This window comes from Vombatus ursinus, unplaced genomic scaffold, assembly GCF_900497805.2.
Source record: "Vombatus ursinus unplaced genomic scaffold, bare-nosed wombat genome assembly UNPS02011353.1, whole genome shotgun sequence".
Lineage (NCBI taxonomy): Eukaryota > Metazoa > Chordata > Mammalia > Diprotodontia > Vombatidae > Vombatus > Vombatus ursinus.
Genome location: NW_020951131.1, coordinates 3,710,286 through 3,733,578, shown reverse-complemented (window position 1 = coordinate 3,733,578; position 23,293 = coordinate 3,710,286). Strand labels below are relative to the sequence as shown.

General features: G+C 45.8%; 1 pseudogene; it reads left to right on the top strand.

Annotated features, from left to right (window-relative positions):
• Positions 1–21,028: 21,028 nt before the first annotated feature.
• LOC114038604 lies at positions 21,029–22,194 on the top strand (annotated as a pseudogene).
• Positions 22,195–23,293: the final 1,099 nt, after the last annotated feature.

The following is a 23,293-nucleotide window of genomic DNA, read 5'->3' as shown; positions in this document are numbered from 1 at the left end:
CTGCTGATGTCTGGTAAATGTTTAACAATTGGCTCTCTGAAAAAAGGTGTAAGAGACATCTTTTAAAACTTAATCAAGGGGCAACTAGGTGGCGCAGTGGATAGAGCTCCGGCCTTGGAGTCAGGAGGACCTGAGTTCAAATCTGGCCTCAGACACTTGACGCTTATTAGCTGTGTGACCCTGGGCAAGTCACCTAACCCCAATTGCCTCACCAAAGAGCAAAGCAAAACTAAACAAAAACAAAAAAAAAAAAAAAAACTTAATCAGCACTAGCAACCTCTTCTCCATCCGTTTCTACAGTTTACATAATTGACCAGACAGTAAATCAATCACTGCTTTGTAGATTGATTTCTGAGGCATGGATGTCAAGAGTTTGTGCCATAGCAGTTCCCAATACCAGTGCAATCACCGATCCACCACTCCCTGCCCCCCCCCAGAAAAGTTTAAAAGAGAAAGCTATGTCCTTCTGCTTCGATAGAAAGGCTCCAGCCTGGGCTGTCATCTTTCCCTGAGTTTTATTAGTGCTCAGCATTGACTTCATCTCCGGGTAGCTCCCCTACTCCAGAAACTGCTGTAGCTTCTTCTTGCCTCTAGGACACAAGGAAAACCCTCCTCTGGCATGAAGGCCCAGCCCAGCCTGCCTCCATTGACCTTTCCAGGGTCACTCTTCACGGCTCTTCTTTATGCCTTTGCAGACACCTCCCCAGGCTCAGCCTGGAACATTCTCCTGCCTAGCTTCCATCTCCTGGAAGCCCTGGCTTCCCTGAGGGCTCTGCTCAGGCGTCTTCCCTAATTCCTCCAGCTGTTTGTATGGCTCTCAATTCCAGCGTTATTTAGAATGTATTTGTGGATGCAACCATCTGAGGCTTTGGCTGCCTGCTGCAGGGGGCCCTAGTTACTAAAAACCCTGGGAGTTTTTGAGGATTGAGAAGCCAAGGAGAGAGGAAGAGTGGAAGGAAGTGAGTGGGAGGAAGGCAGGTCTGGGGGGCAGGGAGTGGTAGATCAGTGATTGCACTGGTATTGGGAACTCCTACATTACAAATTCTTGGCATCCATGCCGATTGCCCAATTTTGTCTGCAACTTGGCTCATAACATTGCCAGAAGGGACCTTAGAGGTCACTAAGCCCCTCTCCCAGCTTCTAATCATTTTACAGATGAGGAAACTGAGTCACAGGTTGTATGACTTGCTTAGGATCACAAGGCAAGTACATGTCTGAGGTGAGAGGTGAGATATCTATCTATCTATTTCTATCTATCTATCTATCTATCTATCTGTCTGTCTATCTATCTATCTATCTGTCTATCTATCCTCAGGTCTTCCTGACTCCAGGCCTAGCCTTCTGTCCATTGCTCCCCAATACCTGGAAGCCCTAAGACACTGAGTGATTTGTTCATATCCATACTGGCTTGTGCCAGGGCCGGGATTTGAACCCAGATTTTCTTGACCTAGCCTTGTTGCCGCTCTTCCTAGCTGCTGCAAGCCCCTTCTCTAAATCATCGGTAAACTCTCAGATGGAAAGTGATGATTCTCAATCACAATCACATCATGGTGCAATTTTGCCACTCTGTTTTCTGGAAATGTGTACTGTTAGGGAGCAGGCCCGTGTGTGGTGCTGTACGAGATCTGACTGTTGGGTCAAAATGTGTAAATAATTTTTTTTAAAGGCAATGAAAAACATCAAGGCAGAGCTGGCCAGCATTCTTTCTTCCTTCTTTAATCACTGCATTTTGCAGCTGAAAGGAGCCCTCTGAGCCTGCCAATCTCTGTCTCTCCTGGTCTCGTGATTTCACTGGTCTTGGGTCTAGCTTTCTGCCATGCCTGATGTCTTCTCCCTCCTCCATTCTGCTTAGAAGTGGCTCAAATACCACCTTTTCCATGCAGTCTTTCCTGACCCTCCTAGGGGCTCATTCCCCTCTGAAAACTCTCTGGATTCATTTGGTCTGTGCTTATGTGTCAGTTATGCTATGACTCTCTCTACCAGCCTCAGCCAGCCCATGTCTGCCCGTCCTCAGGGCTCTAGGTACCCTGAGGGGTTGGTAGGGTGGCTGTTCTCTACCTGGCTGGGGCAATGATGTCAAACTCAAACAGAAATCTACAGATCCCTGGGGGTTGCATATTAATTTAGGAACCCCCTTATTAATGTTATCTATGCTATATTGTATTTTTATCTATTTTATTAAGCTTTCTCAATTACGTGTTGGGAGCGTTGCCTCAGACACTTACTAGCTGGATGACCCTGGATAAGTCACTTAACCCATTTGCCTCAGTTTCCTCATCTGTAACATTCAGATTAAACAGCATCTACCTCCCAAAGCTGTTGTAAATATCAAATGAGATAATAATTATAAAGCATTTAGCATAGGGCTGGTCACATAGTAGGTGCTATTTAAATGTTAATTATTATTATTAATATTACATATTTATAAATGAAGATATACTTTTTGATAAATGTATTTGAGAGGTCCCAAACAAGAACTAGGTGAGGTTCCAGGAGGAAGGTCATAAGAGGGGAGGGGGAGTATTGGAAGACAAGGACCAAATTACAGCTCAGCTTCCAGTGTGGTCTTGGGTAAATCCCTGGCTTTCACTTTCCCCATCTGTAAAATGGTCTGGGGATGTCCTCGAAGGGCCTTTCTTCTGTAGATGCTATGATGATGAAATCATACATCCCCTTTCACCAGACCCCAGGATCATAGATCTGGAGCTGGAGGAGACCCCAGAGGCCACTGGGTCAAACCCTGCCTCTTACAGGAAGGCTGTGTCTTTGGTTACTGATTTGGGAACCTGGAGAGGGAGCTCCCCCTCCACATCTCCCCTCCTTCCCTGCCCCACACAAAAAGGAAAAGAAGAGGGGTTCAGGGCCTCTTGGTGCATCCTGGGGCAGGCTTCTTGCATTCTCACTCAGTGAGAAGAACGTTGGAGGCTCCTCGTGGTACCATGGACAGAGTTAAGTTGGTGCGGCGGGAAGGACACTGGCTTTGGAAGGTCATTGCCTGGGTGAGCTGGGCAAGCTGATTGCAGATGCAGAGACTGAAGGACCTTAAAGCACACATATGTGAGCTTGCTTTCTGACCTCCATGGCAGTTCTTGACTTTTCTGAGCGATGGGCCCTTTTGCCTGTGTCTGGGTAAGCCCATGGCCTACTTCTCAGAGTCCTGTCTCCAAAGGCACAAAGTAAAACACACAGGATTACCAGGGAAATCAAGGATATTGAAATCCAGTTATCAAGATATGTTTAAAACAGTTCATAGGTCCCCGGGGAAGAGCCCCTGTTTCAGGTCAGATGCTGCCCACCCATTTCGAAGAGGGGCAACATGAGGTCCAAGAAAGGTCCAGTGATTTGCCCAGCGTCGCACAGAGAGGAAGCGGCAGAGCTGGGCTGAGAAGCCGGGTCCTCTGACTTGGACCATCTTTCTATTCACTCTCCTTTCTCCTCCATGGGCCTCATCTTACCCTTTGGGGAAGTGACTGTTCAGCTGCCTTTAAGCTCCAGGTCTGTGAGCCTACCTGTGCGATCTGGGCCGAGTTAGTTCCTCTTCCTGGACCTCAGTTTCCTTTACTGTAAGGTCAGGGGCTTGTAGCAGATGACCTCCAAGGTCGGCTGGCTCTTCACCTCTACGATCTGAGGTGTGGCAGCAGAGGATGGGAAAGTCCATGGAGACTCAATTGCCTGTGGGCACCTCATCTGGGTGGCCCTCTCAAAGGTTTTCTGGTATAGGCAATTGTAACCAATTTGGGGTTGGAGTTCACTCTCTTGGTGTGTGGCAGTGTAGCTCAGCAGTTAGAGCACAGGAATAAGGTGGGCCTGAAGCCTTAGTCCAGTTCTGCTATGACCTGGTTATGGAAATATGCAAGTCTCCCCTTTTTTCTAGGCCTCAGTTTCTTCATCTGTCAAAGGAGGGTTTGCACTAAAGAACCCTGAGATTGGAATCAGATGATAAGCAGTTCAACCTTGTTACTTTCTATCTCTATGTCCTTAGGTAAATCATTTCCTTTTTCTTTGAAGACCTAGATTAAAATTCTGCCTGACACTTACTAGCTATGTGAGCATGAGAAAGGAGTTTTACTCCTGTGGGCTGGGAAAATTTGCCAAATAGCAATAAACATACCTGTGGCATCCACCTCACAGCAACTGGTCCTCCTTTTCTCAGGGACTGTACTAGGGGAATTCCCTGGTTTGCTTGAGCCTGAATGCCAATGATCCTGCCAAGAGAGCATCACAGTGGAACCTCCCAATTTGGATGTTCTTTGAGTCAAGGATCAACATGGTCAAAGACAGATGTTTCAGAGTCCACAACCTGCCTGTCACTTACCTGTTTTTCTTATTGCTTCCTAAGGAAGGGTGCTAGGGTACATTTGGGGCCGGGGGTTCAGGGAACCTTGAATTCTGGGGCCTCCAGGGAGCTGCTTTTGGAAGATGACGTGAGCTCTGATGTTGCGTTTGTTTTGGAATTCCCCCAGTGGTCTTTGTTTGAGGGAAAGTGATGACAATTGTCATTCTTCCTCAAGTTTGACTAATGACCTGTTGCTGTCTCTAACCACATGGGGACATTGGCATAACTCACAAAGATAGGATGGGATTCAGCATCAAGAGAAAGCACAGAGAAGATGAAGGCTTCATCCTTAGTGGTCGACAATGGGGCCTCACTTGCCTCTGTTTGGACCAATGTGGTCCAGCTCTGAGGCAGGAGGATGGATCAGATGACCCTTGAAGCCCTCAAGGCCCTCTGATACAGAGAAGACCTTGGGGATTCATCATCCTGTTGGTTTGAGGTTACAGTCCAAGGGCTCAAGGGAGATGGTTTTGGGAGGGGAAAGTGCTGAAAGCTAGGGGCGTGTTGGTTGGCCAACGTTGGAGAAGAACATAACTTTTGGGTTTGCATCCTCAGCGAGGGAAGCTCCCAATTGTTGGTGTGATCTACACTCACACAGGGCCTCAGCATAGGAGACACATGCTAGGTGCTTGTGTAACTCAGTGTAATTGAACAATTCTATGCCACAACCATCGATTCTGCAAGCTACTCTGTTGGGTGGTGGGGAACGAAGACAAAATGTTAAACAGTCCTTGCTTTCATGAGGCTTACATTGAATATGTACAGAGATAAGTAAATACAAAACATATAAAGTTATGCAAAATAATCATTTACGCTAACATAATAAAAATCAGATTCTACAACAATGATAATAATTTCAGGAGGGACCCTGCATCGATAACCTGGGGGTATTGGGAATGGCCTCGTGAAGCAGGGAGCACCTGGGCAGTGCTGAGAAGGAGCGAGGGCTTGGAAAAACATCAGTTGCTCATGGGTAGTCCAAGCCAATATAATAAAAATTGACAATTCTACCTAAGCTAATTTACTTATTCAGTGCCATACCAATCAAACTACCAAAAATTATTTTATAGAGTTAGAAAAAATAATAACAAGATTCATTTGGAAGAACAAAAGGTCCAGAATATCAAGGGAACCAATGAAAAGAAATGCAGGAGAAGGTGACCTAGCCATTCCAGATCTTAAATTGTATTATAAAGCAGCAATCATCAAAGTTGCTTGGTATTGGCTGAGAAATAGAGTGGTAGATCAGTGGAATAGGTTAAATATGCAAGACACAGCAGTCAATGACTATAGTAATATATTATTTGATAAACCCAAAGACCCCAGCTTCTGGGATAAGAACCCACTCTTTGAAAAAAAAAAGTGCTGAGTAAACTGCAAAAGAGTATGGCAGAAACTAGGCATAGACCAAAATCTCACACCATATACCAAAATAAAGTCAAAATGGGTTCATGATTTAGATGTAAAGGCAGATAGTATAAGCAAACTGGGAGAGCAAGGAATAGTTTACCTATCAGATCTATGAAGAACAGAAGAATTCACGACCAAACAGGAGATAGAGAACATTATGAAAAGCAAAATGGATAATTTTGATTATATTAAATTGAAATTTTTGCACAAACAAAGCCAATGCAACTAAGATTGGAAGGAAGGTAGAAAATTGGGAAATAATTTTTACAACCAGTCTCTCTGATAAGGGCCTCATTTCTAAAATATATAGAGAATTAAGTCAAATTTATAAGAATACAAGCCATTCCCCAATTGATAAATGGTCAAAGGATATGAACAGACAGTTCTCAGATGAAGAAATTAAAGCCATCTTTAGTCATATGAAAAAATGCTCTAAATCACTATTGATTAGAGAAATGCAAATCACACCTATCAAACTGGCCCACATGATGAAACAGGAAAATGATGAATGATGGAGAAGATGTGGGAAAATTGGAACACTAATGCATTGTTGGTGGAGTTGTGAAATGATCCAACCATTTTGGAGAGCAATTTGGAACTATGCCCAAAGGACTATAAAAATGTGCATACACTTTGACCCAGCAATAGCACTCCTAGGGCTATATCCCAAAGAGAACATACAAATGGGAAAAGGACTCACATGTACAAAAATATTCATAGCAGCTCTTTTTCTCTTTTTTCTTTTTTCTTTTGTTATTTCTTTTTTTGTTTTCAACATTTACTTCCACAAGATTTTGAGTTCCAAATTTTCACCCCATCTCGCCCTTTCCCCCCACCCCAAGATGGCATGCATTCTAAATACCCCTTCCCCTAGTCTGCCTTCCCTTCTATCTCTCCCCCCCTTCTCTTATCCCCTTCTCCTTCAATTTTTTCTGTAGGGCAGGATGGATTTCTGTACCCCATTTCCTGTATTTCTTAGTTCCCAGTTGCATGTGAAAACTTTTTTTTAAACATGTGTTTTTAAAACTTTGGATTCCAAATTTTCTCCCTTCCTCCCTCCCCACCCACCCTCATTGATAAATCAAGCAACTAAATATAGGTTATATATGTGCAGTTATGCAAAACGCTTCCATAGTAGATATGCTGTGAAAAACTAACTCTATTTCTCTTAATCCTATCCTGCCCATCCATTTATTCTATTCTTTCTTTTGACCCTGTCCCTCCTCAGAATTATTTGCTTCTGATTACTCCCTTTCCCAATCTGCCCTCCTCTCTATCATTCCCCTACTCTCTTGTCCCCTTCCCCCCCTATTTTCCCTTAGGGTAAGACAGATTTCCATACCCAATTGAGTGTGTATGTTATTCCCTCCTTAAGTCAAATCCTATGAGAATAAGATTCACTCATTCCCTCTCACCTTCGCCTCTTTCCCCTCCACTGTAAGAGCCTTTTCTTTTCTGGTTTTTTTTTGTGGGATAATTTACCCTGTTCTACCTCTCCCTTTCTCCTTCTCTTACTATATTCCTCTCTCACCCCTTAATTTTATTCTCCAGATATGACCCCTTCATCTTCAACTCACCCTGTGCCCTCTATCTATCTATCTATATCTATATATACATACATATAATTTTTCCCCTCCAACTACCCTAATACTGACAAAGGTCTCATGAGATACAAATATCATCTTTCCATGCAGGAATGTAACCAGTTCAACCTTAATAAGTCTCGTATGATTTTCTCTTTCCTGTTTACCTCTTCATGTTCCACTCGAGTCTTGTATTTGAAAATCAAATTTTCTATTCTACTCTGGTCTTTTCATCAAGAATGCTTGAAAGTCCTCTATTTCTCTGAATGATCATTTTTTCCCCTGCAGGATTATACTCAGTTTTGCTGGGTAGGTGATTTTTGGTTGTAATCCTATCTCCTTTGCCCTCCAGAATATTATATTCCATGCCTGTGGTCCCTTATTGTAGAAGCAGCTAAATCTTGTGTTATCCTGATTGTGTTTCCACAATACTTGAATTGTTTCTTTCTGGCTGCTTGTAATATTTTCTCCTTGACCTGGGAACTCTGGAATTTGGCTACAATATTCCTAGGAGTTTTCCTTTGGGGATCTCTTTCAGGAGGAGATGGGTGGATTCTTTCAATTTCTATTTTGCCCTCTGGTTCTAAAATATCAGGGCAGTTTTCCTTGATAATTTCTTGAAAGATGATGTCTAGGCTCTTTTTTTGATCATGGCTTTCAGATAGTTCAATAATTTTTAAATTCTCTCTCCTGGATCTATTTTCCAGGTCAGTTGTTTTTCCAATGAGATATTTCACATTGTTTTCTAATTTTTCATTCTTTTGGATTTGTTTTACAGTGTCTTGATTTCTCATAAAGTCACTAGCTTCCAATTGCTCTATTCTAATTTTTAAGGAAGTATTTTCTTCAGTAATCTTTTTGGACTTCCTTTTCCATTTGGCCAATTTTGCTTTTTAGGGCATTCTTCTCCTCATTGGCTTTTTGGACCTCTTTTGCCATTTGGGTTAGGCTATTTTTTAAGGTGTTACTTTCTTCAGTATTTTTTTTTGGGGTCTCCTTTAGCAAGCTGTTGACTTGTTTTCATGATTTTCTTGCATCACTCTCAGTTTTTCCTGTACTTCTCTTACTTGCTTCTCAAAATCCCTTTTGAGCTCTGCCAAGGCCTGGGACTGATTCATATTTTTCTTGGAGGCTTTGAACATAGGAGCTTTGACTTTGTTTTCTTCTTCTGGTTGTATATTTTGATCTTCTTTTTCACCAAAGTAAGATGATATAGTCTGACTCTTTTTGCGCTGCTTACTCATGATCCCGGCCAATTACTTGAGTTTTAAACTCTTTGTTAAGGTAAAAGTCTGCTTTCAATGTGAAGAGTGTACTGTCCCAAGCTTTGGGGGGTTTGTACAGCTGTTTTCAGAGATACTTTTAGGGACCTGTAAATTTTCAGTTCTTCCAAGGTGCTATGATAAGGGGCGAGGTGTTTCTTCTCTACCACAACAAGCTCCACTGCACCAGCGCTCCTCCTCTCCCCAGGACCGCTCCTCAGAACTGTGACCCAGATCCAAGCATGGGCAAAGCAAGAGATTACTGCCTCAGCACTGGCAAAGAGATCGCTGCAATGCCCCTCTGATCAGCCACTCGATTCCCCCTCAGTCTGTGGTCTGGAAGCTCAGGAAAAAGCTGCGGCCCCCGGGCCATGCTGGAGACTTGTGGCTGAGACCTAGCTCCTCTCTCACCACAGTCACAGACTTTTCCCACTGACCTTCTAAGTTGTCTTTGGCATTCAGGGGTTGAGAAGTCTGGAAACTGCCACAGCTGCCCGCGATTCAGTCCTCTGAGGCCTGCTCCAGGGTTGCTGAGGCCTGCGCGCCCACCCCGAACTGCGGTCCTCTCCCTGCCCGGCACGATATACCTTTCCGATCAACTATCCAAGCTGTCTTTGGCTAGAAATTTGTTTCACTCTGTCTTTTTGTGGGTTCTGCTGCTTTGGAATTTGTTTAGAGCCATTTTTTGTAGGTATTTGGAGGGCTTTGGGAGAGAGCTCAAGACAGTCACTGCTTTCCCTCCTGATTCTTTCCATAGCAGCTCTTTTTGTGGTGGCAAAGAACCGGAAATTGAGAGGATGCCCATCAATTGGGGAATGACTGAGCAAGTTTTGGTATATGAATGTGATGGAATACTATTGTGCTGTAAGAAATGATGAACAGGATGACTTCAGGAAAACCTGGAAAGACTTGTATGGTCTGATGCTGAGTGAAGTGAGCAGAACCAAGAAAACATTGTACACAATAACAGCCATGTTGTGTGATGACTAATATTGATAAACTCACCCCTTCCTGGCAATACAAGGATCTAAGACATCTCCAGAGGCCTTGTGATGGGAAATGCTATCCACAGCCAAAGAAAGAAATATGGAAGCTGAATTGCTATTTTTTTTTCTCTTCTATTGAATTTTGTTTCCTCTTTCTGATAGTTCCTCCTATCGGTTTTAATTTTTACTTACAACATCACTAATGTGAAAATACATTTAATATGAATGTAAATGTATAGTCTGTATCAGATTGTGTGCTGTCTTGGGGAGGATGGCGGGGTGGAAAGGGGAGAAAAAATTTTAAACTCAAAAGCATATGGAAGTGATTGCTGATAAATGAAAATTAATATAAAAAAGTTGTCATATTACAGATTAAAAAAAAGGAGTGAGGGCTTCTCAGAGGCAGAGGAGATGAGAGCCATCTGGTGGCAGATGAGCCACCATCTTCCCCCCCTTATCCCCAGCTCTCAAGCTGGCCTCAGGTTTCTGGGAGGAGCTTTCAGCTACAAGGAAGCAGGAAGTGGCGATCTGACAAAGGAACTGGCCTGAGAAGGAAATAGGAGTGGAAAATGAGGATGAGGATGACAAAACACATGATCAGAGCTGGACACAAGAGGCAACATGGTGAAGTGGACAGCAAGCTAGATGGCAAGCCCCAAGAGCTGGGTTCCAATCCACCTCTGCCACTTGGGTGACCCTCTATGTAAAATGGCGATGGCAGCAGGATATGGAGCACTTCCCTCCCAGGGGCTGTGAGGCTTAAATCGGATGAGAATCCAAAGGCACTTTGCTTTTTCACTTAAACATTAAAAAAAATTAAATTTAAGATTTTACTTTTAAAAACTATTAAAAATCCTTAATAAATGTCAGGTGTTGTTTGGTCCTGCTGGCCTCATCACCCCCATTTTACTGAGGAGGAAGAAGAGAGTCCAAGAAAGGAGAGGAATTGCTTAGAATTCCAGGACTAGGAAGCGTCGGAGGGGGTCTCTCCTGACCCCAGGCTCTGGGGCCCCGACCTGCTTCCCCTTGGCCTCCCTGACACCAGCCCAGGCCCTTTAAAGTTAGCCAAGGGTTTCCCCTGACACAGCCCTGTGAGGGAGGTAGAAGAATACCATTATCCTTATCTTACCGAGGAGGAAACTGAGGTTCAGAGAAGGGTTTATGACTTAGCCAGGCTAGTGAGAAGCTGATGTGGGATTGGAACTCATGCCCCGCAGACCAAGGATGGTCTTTCTCCTCCAGCCCTGACTGACCTTGAGCCAAAGACGAGCCTTCCTCCTGGGTTGTGACGGGATAGAACACTCTTCTTTGATGGGAAGGCAATGGTGCCATTAATTCCCCTGCTCAAACCCAGCCACAAAAACATGGCTGAGTCTAGTGGTGGCTGTGAATGACATTCTAGGTTGTTCTTACTGATTCTGAGACCTGCAGGGGCTGAGTGAGGAAGGGTTTTAATCTCCATTGTTAACCTGCTACTCCCCAAATCAGAGCAAGGATAAGCCCATGGAACCTGGCCTTTAGCAGGTACAGGCCTCCAAAAGCAGTCCTCAGGGCCTGATCAGCTCGACCACTGGCTTCACCTCCTGAGCCTCAGTCTTCTCCTCTACAAAATGGAGCTAATGCTACCTGCAGGACCTCCTCCCCAGCACTGCTGGGAAGCTCAAATGAAATGCTTCAATCATAGTCCCAGAAAGGAAGGCTGAATCCAGCCCCGGAATTTTAGAGGCTGAGAGAGGCTATGACTTGGCCGAGGTCATACAGGCATTAAGTGCCAGAGACAGGATTTGAACCCAGGTCATAGGATAAGACTTAGAACTGAGTCAGGCAACAAGCATTTATTAAATGCCTTCTGTGTGGCAGGAACTGTGCTAAGTGCTGGGTATACAAAAAAAAAAACAAAAACACAGTCCCTGCCCTGGAGGAGCTCACAGTCTAAGGGGAGAGACAACGTGTAAATCTAGGTACATACAAGATGCATATTATGGAGAGTGGAAAAAAATCTGGGTTCCCTAAGAGCAAATAGCACACAGGGCTTTCAGGTTTTTAAGGCATTTTGCATAAATTATCTCACTTGATTGGGCAGCTAGGTGGTGCAGTGGATAGAGTGTTGGACCTGGAGTCAAGTAGACCTGAGTTCAAATCCAGCCTAACTCTTACTAGCTGCATGACCCTGGGCAAGTCTCTTCACCATTGTCTGCCTCAGCTTCTCTTCTGTAAAATGGGGGTAATAAGAGCTCTTACCTCCTGGGCTTTTGTGAGGATCCAATGAGATGACTCATGTAATGTGCTTAGCAAGCCTTGGAAGGCCGCATAAATGGCAGCTGGGTCACTGGTACCAAAGGAACAGAACCAGGATTGGACCTCAGGTCCTCTGACTCCAAGCTCAGCCACACCAGGAGTTGGTCATTCAGGGCCATTATTATTTATTCTTCTTTCTTTGGTCGTGGACATTCTGTCCTTCCTCACATCAGCTCATTCTCCTCTTAGGTAGAGGCTCCTAGGAGTCCTGGGGTCAGGGCTTGGCTTGTTTTTGGTCTTTTCGTCCAAAATGGTGAGGGGACCTAGGTGAATGTACGGAGGATGGAACATGTTTTGGAATGGTGCAGAGCTTTATTTATGTGAACTGCTATTATTACAAGAAAAAAAAACCCACTCTGGAAAAGTGTCTTACATAAGCCTGACAGCTCAGAATAGCTGAAGCTTAAAGCCCAGGAAGTTGAATTAGACTGTGGTTGAGGCACTGTTATGAAATAGTCTTTGGTCTCTTGATACTTATTGGGGCAGGCAGATCTCGTGGCTTTTTCCTCTAGAACATGCCCTGATTCTGTCCTCTTCTGTCCACTCCCATGGCCACCACTCTGGTTCAGGCCTCTGCAGAGCCTTAACTAGGGTAGGGTCAGTAGTGTTAGCCTCAGGGCCCTGACATACGCAGGGGTGCTGCTTTGAATCCCATGGTGGGACTCAGGGACCCACGGTACAGTGGAAAGGACAACGGCTAGAGTTAGAGGACCTGGGTGCAAATCCCAGCCTGGTCGTGATCTTGGACAGAGACTTAGCCTCTTGGAGACTCAGTTTCCTCATCTGCGCAGCCAGCCCCCAAACCCGGATGTCCTGGGTTCAGTCCCGCCTCTGAATGATGCTGGCTGTGTAGCCTGGGCAAGTGCCTTCAGCAGCCCTCTTAGACTCTAAATTGCCTTGGTAGGAGCGGTCTGCTCACCTGGGAGTCCTCGCTACTGATGACATCGCAGAGCTTGTCAGGGTGGCCGACCGTAAGATGAGGAGCTTGCTGGAAGATGTCTCCCATCCTCTCCGGCTCTGGAGCCAGGATCCCATGCGGCCGCCCGCTCCAGCCCTTGGCCGCCGAGCCCAGCACAGTATGAGCCCGCTCTCTTGCCTGGCTTGGTTCCCCCCGCCCCCCACCCCTGGTGGTCGTTCATGTTGGATTCTGTGAGCTGGGGCTGCCTGGTCCCTGCTTCTGCTCTGCCCCGACTATTCTCTGAAACTTTCACTAACCGTGACACCTCCTTCTCTGACTCACCCTCTGCATCTGGCTAAAGAAATTTGGGAATCTCCAATAGCCTCATTAGCGAAAGTGATGCTGACTCGGTTTCCCATTGTTCCCAGCGCTGCTTGTCAATCAGTGCTGGGGAGAAGTCACCCCACCTCAGCTTTTGTGTGACCTGCTATTGTCCCGGACCTCCACCTGTTAAATGTCGGTTTCTGCTGCCTTTGAGAGGAGCTGAGTTGGATGGGTGGGCCATCCCACCCCTTCTGCTGGCGTGGACTCGTGAATTATCTTTATCTTGTTATGCAGGCTACCAATGAAAGCTGGCCCCATCCTGATCCTCAGCGATCAGCCCGTCAACATGTTGCTGCTTGGATGAATTTTCATAAACTCCTTTCAGTCGTCTTTGCCCTGAGTTTTGCCTCCTTAATCAGTGCGAAAGCCAGAACAGAGAATTTCCCTTGTAACATGATTCTCCCCGACTGTAAGTCCTTTTCCACTCCTCTGCCAACATAACTTTGCTAAAGTACAGGTTTTGCCAAGCCCCTTTGCTGCTGAAGAACCTTGTGTGGCTCCCCATTACCTCTAGGCTCCGCGACCAGCTTCTTAGCTTTGCATTTAAAGCCCTTCCCAGCCCGGCTCCAGCCTACTTTTATTTCACTGAACTCTCCAACCAAACTGGCCCACTCGCCATTTTCTCAGGTTCTAATCCCATCTCCCACCTCCTACACCTTGTGCAGGCTTCCTTCTCTCTTCCAAGGAATACCTTTCCTTATTCTCACCTTTTAGAATCCTTAGCTTCCTTCCAGGTGAAAGTTAGGTGCATCTCCTACAGGAAGCCTTCCCCAATTCGGCTGGTGCCTTCCCTCCTTAAATGACTTCGTGTTTATCTGTTCAAATGTTCTTCTATTCCTCCAGTAGAATGTAAGCTCCTCGAGGGCAGGGGCCATTTTTCATTTCTATCTTTGTATTTCCTGTGCTCAGTACAGTGCCTGACACCTGCAAAATAAATGTTTGCTGGATTGAGATGAATTATGAAAGAAATGACAGCACCGTCTGGACCTTTATCCTTTTGTAACTCTTTGCTTGAGGGTGCCCTTGGTTAGGTATGACCTCGGAGAAAGCCTCATGGGGGAAGTCTTTTATGGGAAATGGAGCAGCACAGAAGAAGGAGGTCTGGTTCAGGAATCACATGGCCTATCACCGAGGACTCCCAGGTGAGCACCTATAGTATCTGTTGCTCTGTGTCCTTCGGCAGCCTCAGTATCCCCCTCTGTAAAATGAAAGGTTCAATTAGACAATCTCTAAGACCCCTCCCCCTTCAAGTCTACGCTCCCATGAAAGTAACTATGGTTCTTGGATTGGACCAATCCACTGCAGGACTGACAGCTTCCGTTGTTAGATGTTTTTCTAACATCAAACCTCAATTTGCTTCTTTGGAGATCTATGCACTGCTCCTGGTTCTGCCCTCAGAAGCCAGAGGCCGAGCAGATCCAGGCTGCTCATAGCCCTTCAACAGTAACTAGATAATCATGATGGCCCTATCAACAGCAACACTTAAAATTTATTTTTGCCAATATTATTTCATTTGATTCTCACTTTCACTCTAGGAGGTTTATTATTATCCCCATTTTACAGAGGAGAAAAATGAGACATAACCGGTGGCTCTGAACCCAGGTCTTGTCTCCAGGTCCAACATTCCTTCCATTTCCCAATACTGCCCTCCAACCCAGGCGCCTGTCATTAAGAAGGCAGTGAGGAAGAAAACCTTTTTAATGTGGATAATTCAGCCAAGAGCAAGAGAAATCCAAGTCCCTTTGGTCTTTCTTCTAGTCAGTGCTTTGTGAAAACTCACTGAAGTTCTAGGGCTCTCTCCTGAGCAGAAGAATCGGTCCCCCAGGGTGATCTCGGGCAGAGGGAAGGCTCAGTTTAAAGCGTGGGACTAGAGTCTTCAGCGACTTCTGGAAAGATTCGTCACCAACACTAGTCTGGCAGGTCGCCCACAGCCCATCTGCTACTAAATCCAGAATGCTGGCTCATGGCTGCTTCAGGGAAGAACAATCAGCAAACGGCTGAATGATCCTCCCCTTTACAGTTTGGTTCTGAAGACCGTTTTCTAACTATAGATTGCGGATCACAAGGCTTCTATGCAAAGAGAAGCCAGACCAGCTTCCTGGTAGGATGTGCCAACAATTCCATTTCCCTGTTACTTGGCACTGATGGCTCTGGACGGTGGCATGACCTTCCAGCTGAACAAAAGGGGGGCTCTTCAGGTGACTGGAGGGCTTCAGGCAAAAGCTGGCTCTCTTCTGGGCATAGTGTGGCAGGGGCTGCTTGTTCAGCTTCAGCTTGGCCTGGATGGCTTCTGAGGGCCCTTGGAACTCAGACATTCTGCAGGTGATTCATGAATTAGCCCATTCGACCTCAAGTCAGTCAAGCATTAGACACCAATTAGGCAGCTAAGAGGTGCAGTGGATAGAGTATGGGGGTTTGGAATCAGGCAGATCTGAATTCAAATTCTGCCTTAGACATGAACCCGTTTTGTGATCCTGGCCAAATCACTTCTGCTCTCCATGCCTCAGTTTCTTCACCTCTAAGAGGAACAGGTTGGACTCAGTGGTCTCTAAGGCCCTTTTCACTCTAAATCTATGATGCAAAGTTTCTCTACTAAGTTGTGTGTCAGACTAAGTACTGGGGTTACACAGTCACAATGTAAGATGGACTCTACCCTTGAAGAGGTTCCCCAGGAACTTGGGAAGCCAACATTCTGTCCAGAGAGCCAACACATAGACAAGTGGGGAACTAGCCAATAGCTGGAGGAGGGAGAAGGCAATGACAAGATTGGGCTCGAGAAAAGACACACGGTAGGAGGTGGCACCTGACCTAGTCATGCAAGAGGCTGGAGAGCACCAGGCATGGCAGGCACACTGCGCAAAGGAGTAGAGGTGAGACAGAGAATCATTTAGCCAAGGAGCAATGAGCGGGCCACTTCAGTTAGATTTTAGTGTGTAAGAAACGAAATCATTTGAAATCAGCCTCCAAATGGAGACTGGAGCCAGACTGTGAAAGGCCTTAAATGCCAGGCTGAGGAGTTGATCCGAGAGGCAATAGGGAGCCTCTTGGGTAGGAGAGCGCCAAGATCAAATCTGGGTTTTGGGGAAATGATTTTGGCAGGTGTGAGGAGGCTAGCTTGGAGTGGGCAGAGACTAGAAGAAGGGGAACCACATTGGAGACTGCTACAATGGTCTAGGAGAAACATGCTGAGGTCTGAATGAGGCGGGTGCCTGGCTGACCGAAGGAAGGGGATGGATGGGAGAAACAGGTTAAAAGGGGTCTGTGTTCCAGGCCTTTTGGATTGTGCATCTTTAACAAGCCTGGGGAGTTGGTCCTCTCCATGGCTGGCTGGGAGCCCACATCAGAAAAAATGCAATATTCAGGCTTCTCTCATTATATTGAGATGCATGGCAATGGGAGGTCAGATTGGATTTTTTTCCTCATCTGCTTTGCCCTCTATTTCTGGGACATTATGGAAGAGAAAATGTATGAACCTCTTTTCAGCCTGAAAATCCTGCCCAGATGTTCAAGAGAGAGTGTGAGGCATATGCAAACACATAGTAGGCACTTAATATATGTCATATGGAATTGATGGGAATTGAGTCAGAAAAAAGACCTGATTTTGAGACCCCATTGTGCTGTTACCTTGCTATTGTATGTTACCTTGGGAAGGTCACTTCACTCTCTGAGTCTCAGTTTTCTCTTGGAGAAAATAAGGATAATAAAATTTGTACTACTTACCTCACAGGGTTCTGTGAAGGAAATCCAGTCAGTCAGTCTGTCAGTCAGTCAATAAGCATTTATTAAGCTCTTACTATATACCAGGCACTGTGCTGAGTGCTGGGGATACAAGACAGTCCCCGTCCTTGACGAGCTCACAATCTAATGAGACAATACACAAACAAATGTGTATCTGTATATGTGTAAATACACACACAAACTATATACGGGATAGGTGAGAAATAATCAGCATTGGGAGGCATTAGAATTAAGTGGGCTTAGGAAAGGCTTAAAGCGCTGTGTAAATGTGAGTCGTTATTATACTAAAGTGGAATAAATTGCTCCGGGAAGTTTCGTGTGTGTGGTGTTTTGTTTTTTTTGGTGGGTTTTCCCATCACTGGAGGTCTTCAAGCGGAGACTGAATGACCACTTGTGGGGCGGGGGGGGGGGGGTAGGAGACAGGATTCTTGTTCAGGTCATGGGGTAAAAAGCACAGGGCATAATCATAGGCTAGCAGAAGTCACCTCTCAGGGCCTCAGTTTCTCCAATGAGAGAATTGGACTGGATCACCTCGAAGACATCTTCCAGCTCCAACATTAATGATTCTGATGTTTAATGCTAGTTCTACATTCTGAATCAAGGCAGACCCAAGCTCCCTTCCTCTTGTCTCCCAAATATCTCTGTCCTTCTTTTTCACTCTTCTGCCAGCCCGGGTCCTCCAGCTTCACCCCCCAGAGGAAGCAGAGTCTGCACCCTCCAGAGTCAATGGATAGAAGATGAAGTTCAAGCATTTTAAAAAATGTAAAAAATATATATAAATAAATAAAAATAATGGTTAAGTAACCCAGAAGCATACAAAACAAGCAGCAAACATGTGTGAGAGTATCACCATTAGGAGCTGATGTTTATCATAGTTCTTTGCCTATGTCATCCACATCCCCCTTCCTCCCCCCAACTCATACACAGGAAACTGAGGCTCAGAGGAGATCAATGACTTGGCCAGGGTCATATAACATATATCACATAGCAAGATTTGAACCCAGGTTTTTCTTACCACAAGTCCAGCATTTTAATCACTACACTATGGTTAAGATTAATAAAAATTACAACAATCCTTCTCCTGCTTCTGCTTACTTTGCTCTTTATTGGTTTATACAATCTTTTCATGCTTTCTCTGAATTCCTCGTAGCCATAATTTCTTACTAGCCTCCTCACTAAGGAAATGTGACTAACCCAAGATCACAAATCAATGTCAACAAGCATTTATTAAGTACCTACTCTTTGCAGGGCACTGCTAAGCACTGGGGATACAAAGAAAGGCAAAGACAGTCCCTGATCTAAAGAGTCTCCCAGTCCAATGGGAGAGACATTGCGCAAACAACATACAGACAGGAAAGATTGGGGCAATGTCCGAGGGAAGGCATGAAGCTGAAGGAGGTCTGAGTCAGGCTTCTCATATAGTCAGGAGAAAAGCTGGAATTCAAACCCAGGTCTGTTTTTCCCCCAAATGCAGAGTTTTTTCTGACTACATTGCCATAGTGGACCACATCGGAGATTGGAGCTGGAAATGATCATAAGAGTTCATTTATCCCCTAAGAACCTCTTAAATACTTATAGGATCTGAGCTAATAGGATGAGGAAATCCAGGCTAAAGAAGACAGAGTTACTGCCCAAGGTCCCACAAGCAGTATGTGTCAAAGGCTAGATTTGAACCTGGGTCCTTGAACTCCTGAGCCAGAGTGCTCTGTCCACTGTACCACACTCTGGAGAGGACACTCATATTCCCATTTAGGTTTTCTGCTCTCTAGACTAAACATCTACAGTTGGCTTGGCCATTCATCCGGCCCCCTCCCCAACTGGGGCAGCTGCCCTCCTCTGGGCACGTCTTTCCCTTCCTCCTAGAGGATCCCAGAAATACTATCCCTGCTCTAGTCTTTGCCCAACTCCAGACAGAACTCATCCATGGAGCTCCTTGGTGAATTGGCCTCACCAATCCTTGGGAGCTGGGTGGGATGGAGTTACTGCTGGCAGAGCTGACCACTTGCTGAACCCTCCTGTATGTGAGGCTTTTGTAGCCCTGAGTATTTGCTAACCACTTTGAAAACATCCTGGAGGGAGCATGGGGGTTATCACCTTCATTAACTTCTTAGTTGTAAGTGGTCGTTGAAGGAAACTCCTTAGATCTGGTGGAAAATCCTCTCTCCGACTTTTCTGCTTTCTCCCATTTTCTGATCTTTAGAAAAGCAGTGTAGATATGTGTTTTTAAGTAATCCAAGGTAATACATCTTCTGCGACCCATGACTATCTCCAATGTTACTTTTAGCTCCATCCCAAGTCAGGAATTTTGTACAAATGGAGCCTCAGAGAATGTAAGAATGTAAGTAACTAGGGCATGAGGCAATTCAAGGTCAGGGAGCTCTTGTAGACAGAATGCTGGACTCAGAGTGAGGAGACATATGAGTTCAGATCCAATCTGTCATGTTTATTTGATGTATGACCCTAAGAAATCACTTAACATCAATGGGCCTCATTTTTCATGGGCATTATGATCGCTAAGGTCAAGGAAACAACACTGTTCTTTGTGCCTAGGAAGGCTAGAAAAAAGTAGCAGGGCTGGGATTAGTAAGAATAGGTCTTTCTGAGTCTTGCTGTCCTGGTGGTCAGGAGAGCACCAGGTTCTTGGTGCCAGTTGTCCCACCAGCGGACCAGGGCTTCTTCCGATCGGATGGGTTCAGGTCTGAGCAGCCGAGCGTGCCCAGGTGGTCCCTGCATATTTAAGAGGTGTCTGACCAGGCTTCCTCACTGTCTTTCAGGATCATGGCTAGAGGGGTCCCACTTCAGCATCATAGGAAATGGAAACACTTTGAGGCAGCAGTGAGGATCCTTACAGAGCTAGCCTTGTCTGAGTATCTCATCTGGAATGACCTGACCTCTGCTGGAAGGGTCTGAGAGGGGTAATGGAGGAGCAGGGGCTGGGAGTGGAGGCAGAGGAGCCCTTGCTGGCACTCATGGGGTGACCCTCCTTGGGTCTCAGTTTCCACTTTTATAAAATGGGGGGATTGGACTTGATGTCACTTTGCTTTTTGGACATGCACCACATGTCCACACATCTAACTACCTAGAATGGACCTGTTGTTTCATTGGGGTAGGGAACTCTCAAAGAGAATATTCCTTCTGTCAGTGTAGATTGGTGCCCACTTTGAAATGCCCAGGCTTATGACTTCTCTGGGGAAAACCAGGTAAAGTGACTTGTCCACGGTTACCTACCCAGTCGATATCAGAGCTAGGATATGAACCCAAGGCTTCCAGATTCTGAAGCTAGCTCTCTATATACTAAAGCACAAAGTTAAAAAAAAGACAAAAAGTAATTAAAATAAATGTAACTGAGTCAAGAGGGGGACTTAGTCACTATACTAAGTGTACTTTGTGCCTTCTCAATTTTAATGCCCTCTGCTCATTACAGCTGTAATCTAATTAAGCTTTGCAGGTTGGTAAGGATTCTTAAATGTAGATATATTGTGTTGTTGTTCAGGCCTCTCCAACTCTCCATGACCCCATTTGGGGTTTTCTTGGCAAAGATACTGCAGTGGTTTGCCATTTCCTTCTCCAGCTCATTTTACAGATGAGGAAACTGAGGCAAACAGGGTTCAGTGCTTTACCCTGGGTCACATAGCTAGTAAGTGTCTGAGGCTGAAATTGAAATTAAGTCCTCCTGACTCCGGGCCTGGTACTCTGTTCACTGCACCACCCTGCTGCCCAAAAGTAAACATGAGGAAGGAATATATTTCAGGCATGGGGAACTGACTCTGCAGAGGTACAAAGGTTAGTGATGGTGTTGATTCTGGGGGGACAACTTGTAGCCCAGATGGATAAGAATGTGGACTTCATAGAAGAGAGTAATGGGAAGTAAATCTGGAAACTTAGATGGGATCCCCATTGTTGAGTGTTTTAAAAGCCAGGCTGAAATGTTTATATTTTAACTCAGAGATAATAGGGAGTCATTGAATGTTCTTCCCACCCCCCCACCCCCATTTCACAGGTTAAGTGCCATGATCAGACTGCTAAAGTAGGAAAGTTATTTTGGCAGTATTGTTGGGGATGGATTAGAATGGGGAGAGGAAGAAGGCAGTCTATTAGCAGGCAATTGTCTTAGTCCTGGTGAGGGGTAATGAATTCCTGAACTGGGGTGTGGCACTCTGGGCCAGAAACTGCCTCAGAAAGGAGATGGAGAAATGCCATGTGGCAGCTCACTCTGCCAAGGGTTTAGTGGCATGAATCAACTCATACACTTTTTCCAACATCAAGAACTCCCTAGCCGTCTCCTCACTCAGCTCCTGGGATGACTACAGACCTAGGCTTTCCTACTAGAGAATGTGTCTTTGTGTCATTCAAGTGATCCATGATCCTGAAACTGACCCTCAGATGTCTGGTTCTAATGGGATATCAGTGCCCTTTTGGTGTATTACAGGTTGGCCAGTATGGCATTGCTCAGAGAAGAAGAAGCACCATCATCCTTGCTGCAGCCCCAGGTGAGAAGATCCTTGCATGTATTCATATCCCGAGCCTGCCAGCTCAGTGAGCGGGTGGATAACAAGAGATTTGTTAGCAATATAAGGAGGCTGAGCTCTGCTCCATTTAAAATGATTACTGTCTATGACACAATGTCAGACCTTCTAGATAGCAAGAATGGGGCCTCAGGAGAAGATCCAGTGGCAGAATAAGGGACTCGTAAGATCAGCAAATCCTTAGGGATCATATCGGTAAGGACATGAATGCTCTAGTGACTGATTCCCCTGACCCCAGCCAGGGTCAGACTGGCAAGACCTTCCTAACATCCAGGTACCCATCTCAAATGGCACTGTGACCAAGAAACTCCACTATGACCATAATGATAAGAAGAATAGACGCAGCAGTACTGGAGCCCTCCGAGGTGTCTGTGCCTGTGTGAAAGCTAAACCATGTGATCCTGCAGATGGACAGTTCAACCCCTTGATTCCATGGTGCCTGGGAGCAGGCACAACCATTGGGCTGGGCTCTATGGAAGGTTGGGAGAGAATGGCTTCTTCAGCACGACAGTTACTAATCCGGAGTCCGGGCAAGCAGGGTCGAGTACTTCACCCGAAACAGCACCGAGTGGTGAACATGCAGGAGTGCTTTCACCCGGTCCCAAGGATTCCCAGATGCCTACAGATTGCGTGGCAGTACTTTAGATAAACACACACAGGGGGGTAATGTGGTGCCTCCACCCCTCACCAAAGCTGTAGGCCTGGAGATCAAGCTCTGTGTGTTGGCCAGATTGAAAGAGAATGCCACAGTTAAAATCAAAGAGGAGAAATGAGGGACAGAGCTATCATGGACCACTCTTCTTAATGCGTCAATCTTTTTATTCCATTGCACACAGAGATCTCATCCTTGATTGGGTTCCAGTCTTCACACCTCTGAGAACAGGCTTTTGATATTTGAGAAAACGTTTATTCAAAGTGATTGGGTAACAAAAGCAGTCAGTTAGCTAACAAGCATTAAGTATTTATTACAGCAAGGCACTGTGCCAAGCTTGGAAATACAAATAAAGGCAAAAGACATCCTCTGGGTTTGGGACGGACCTCAGAAACCTCAGAAACAAGCCCATCCCTGACCAAGGACCCACTCTTCCAATCAATCACTCACTCAGTCACTCTCTGCAACACTTTCAACAATGGCCACCCAGTCTCTGCTTCCGGATCTCCAGGGATGGGGAGCTCACGACCTCCCGAGGCTGTCCGTCATGCTCTTGAACGATTAGGAAGTTCTGCCTGACATAAGCCTAATGTCACCCCCTTGCTCCCAGCTCTGGCCAGTGGTGCCAAGCAAGGCAAGATTAACCCTGCTCCACAGTCCTCGCACAGCTGCCCTCCGAGCCGCTCCACTGTCCACCCCGTTTTCCTCCTCTGAAAAATGAAGGAGCCAGAATCCAGCAGTTCTGAGACCCCTTCTGGCCCCACCCCTCTCTAGGACCGCCAATGTCTGGGCCTCAATTTTATCATCTGTCAAATAAGGGCATGAGGTTGGTGGACCACTATAGCCCCCTTCCACCTCAAACATCTGAGGATCTCAATGGGTTTATGCAGAGCACTGCATCTCCCAAATCCACTAGCTCGGTCCCAGAGAGCCCCACTCTCCAGATAGCGGGTCACCTCTTGGAGCCCCTCAGGGATGCTTCCTCTTCCAGAAACAGAAAAGCAATAGTTGTGACAGGGAGAGAGACCTCCTCCTGCTCTGGGGTATTCTCTGACTCTGACTCAGTCTACACCAGCTGATTCTCAGGGATGGGTAGGTCTACGTTTTCCTCCTTGCTCCTTTGCACTCCACAGCTGATGCATGGGAGGTTCGGGGGAGGTCCCCTTGTGCCCCTCCCCCAGTCTGGCATTGCCTTCTCCAGATCCTCTGATACTCAGGCT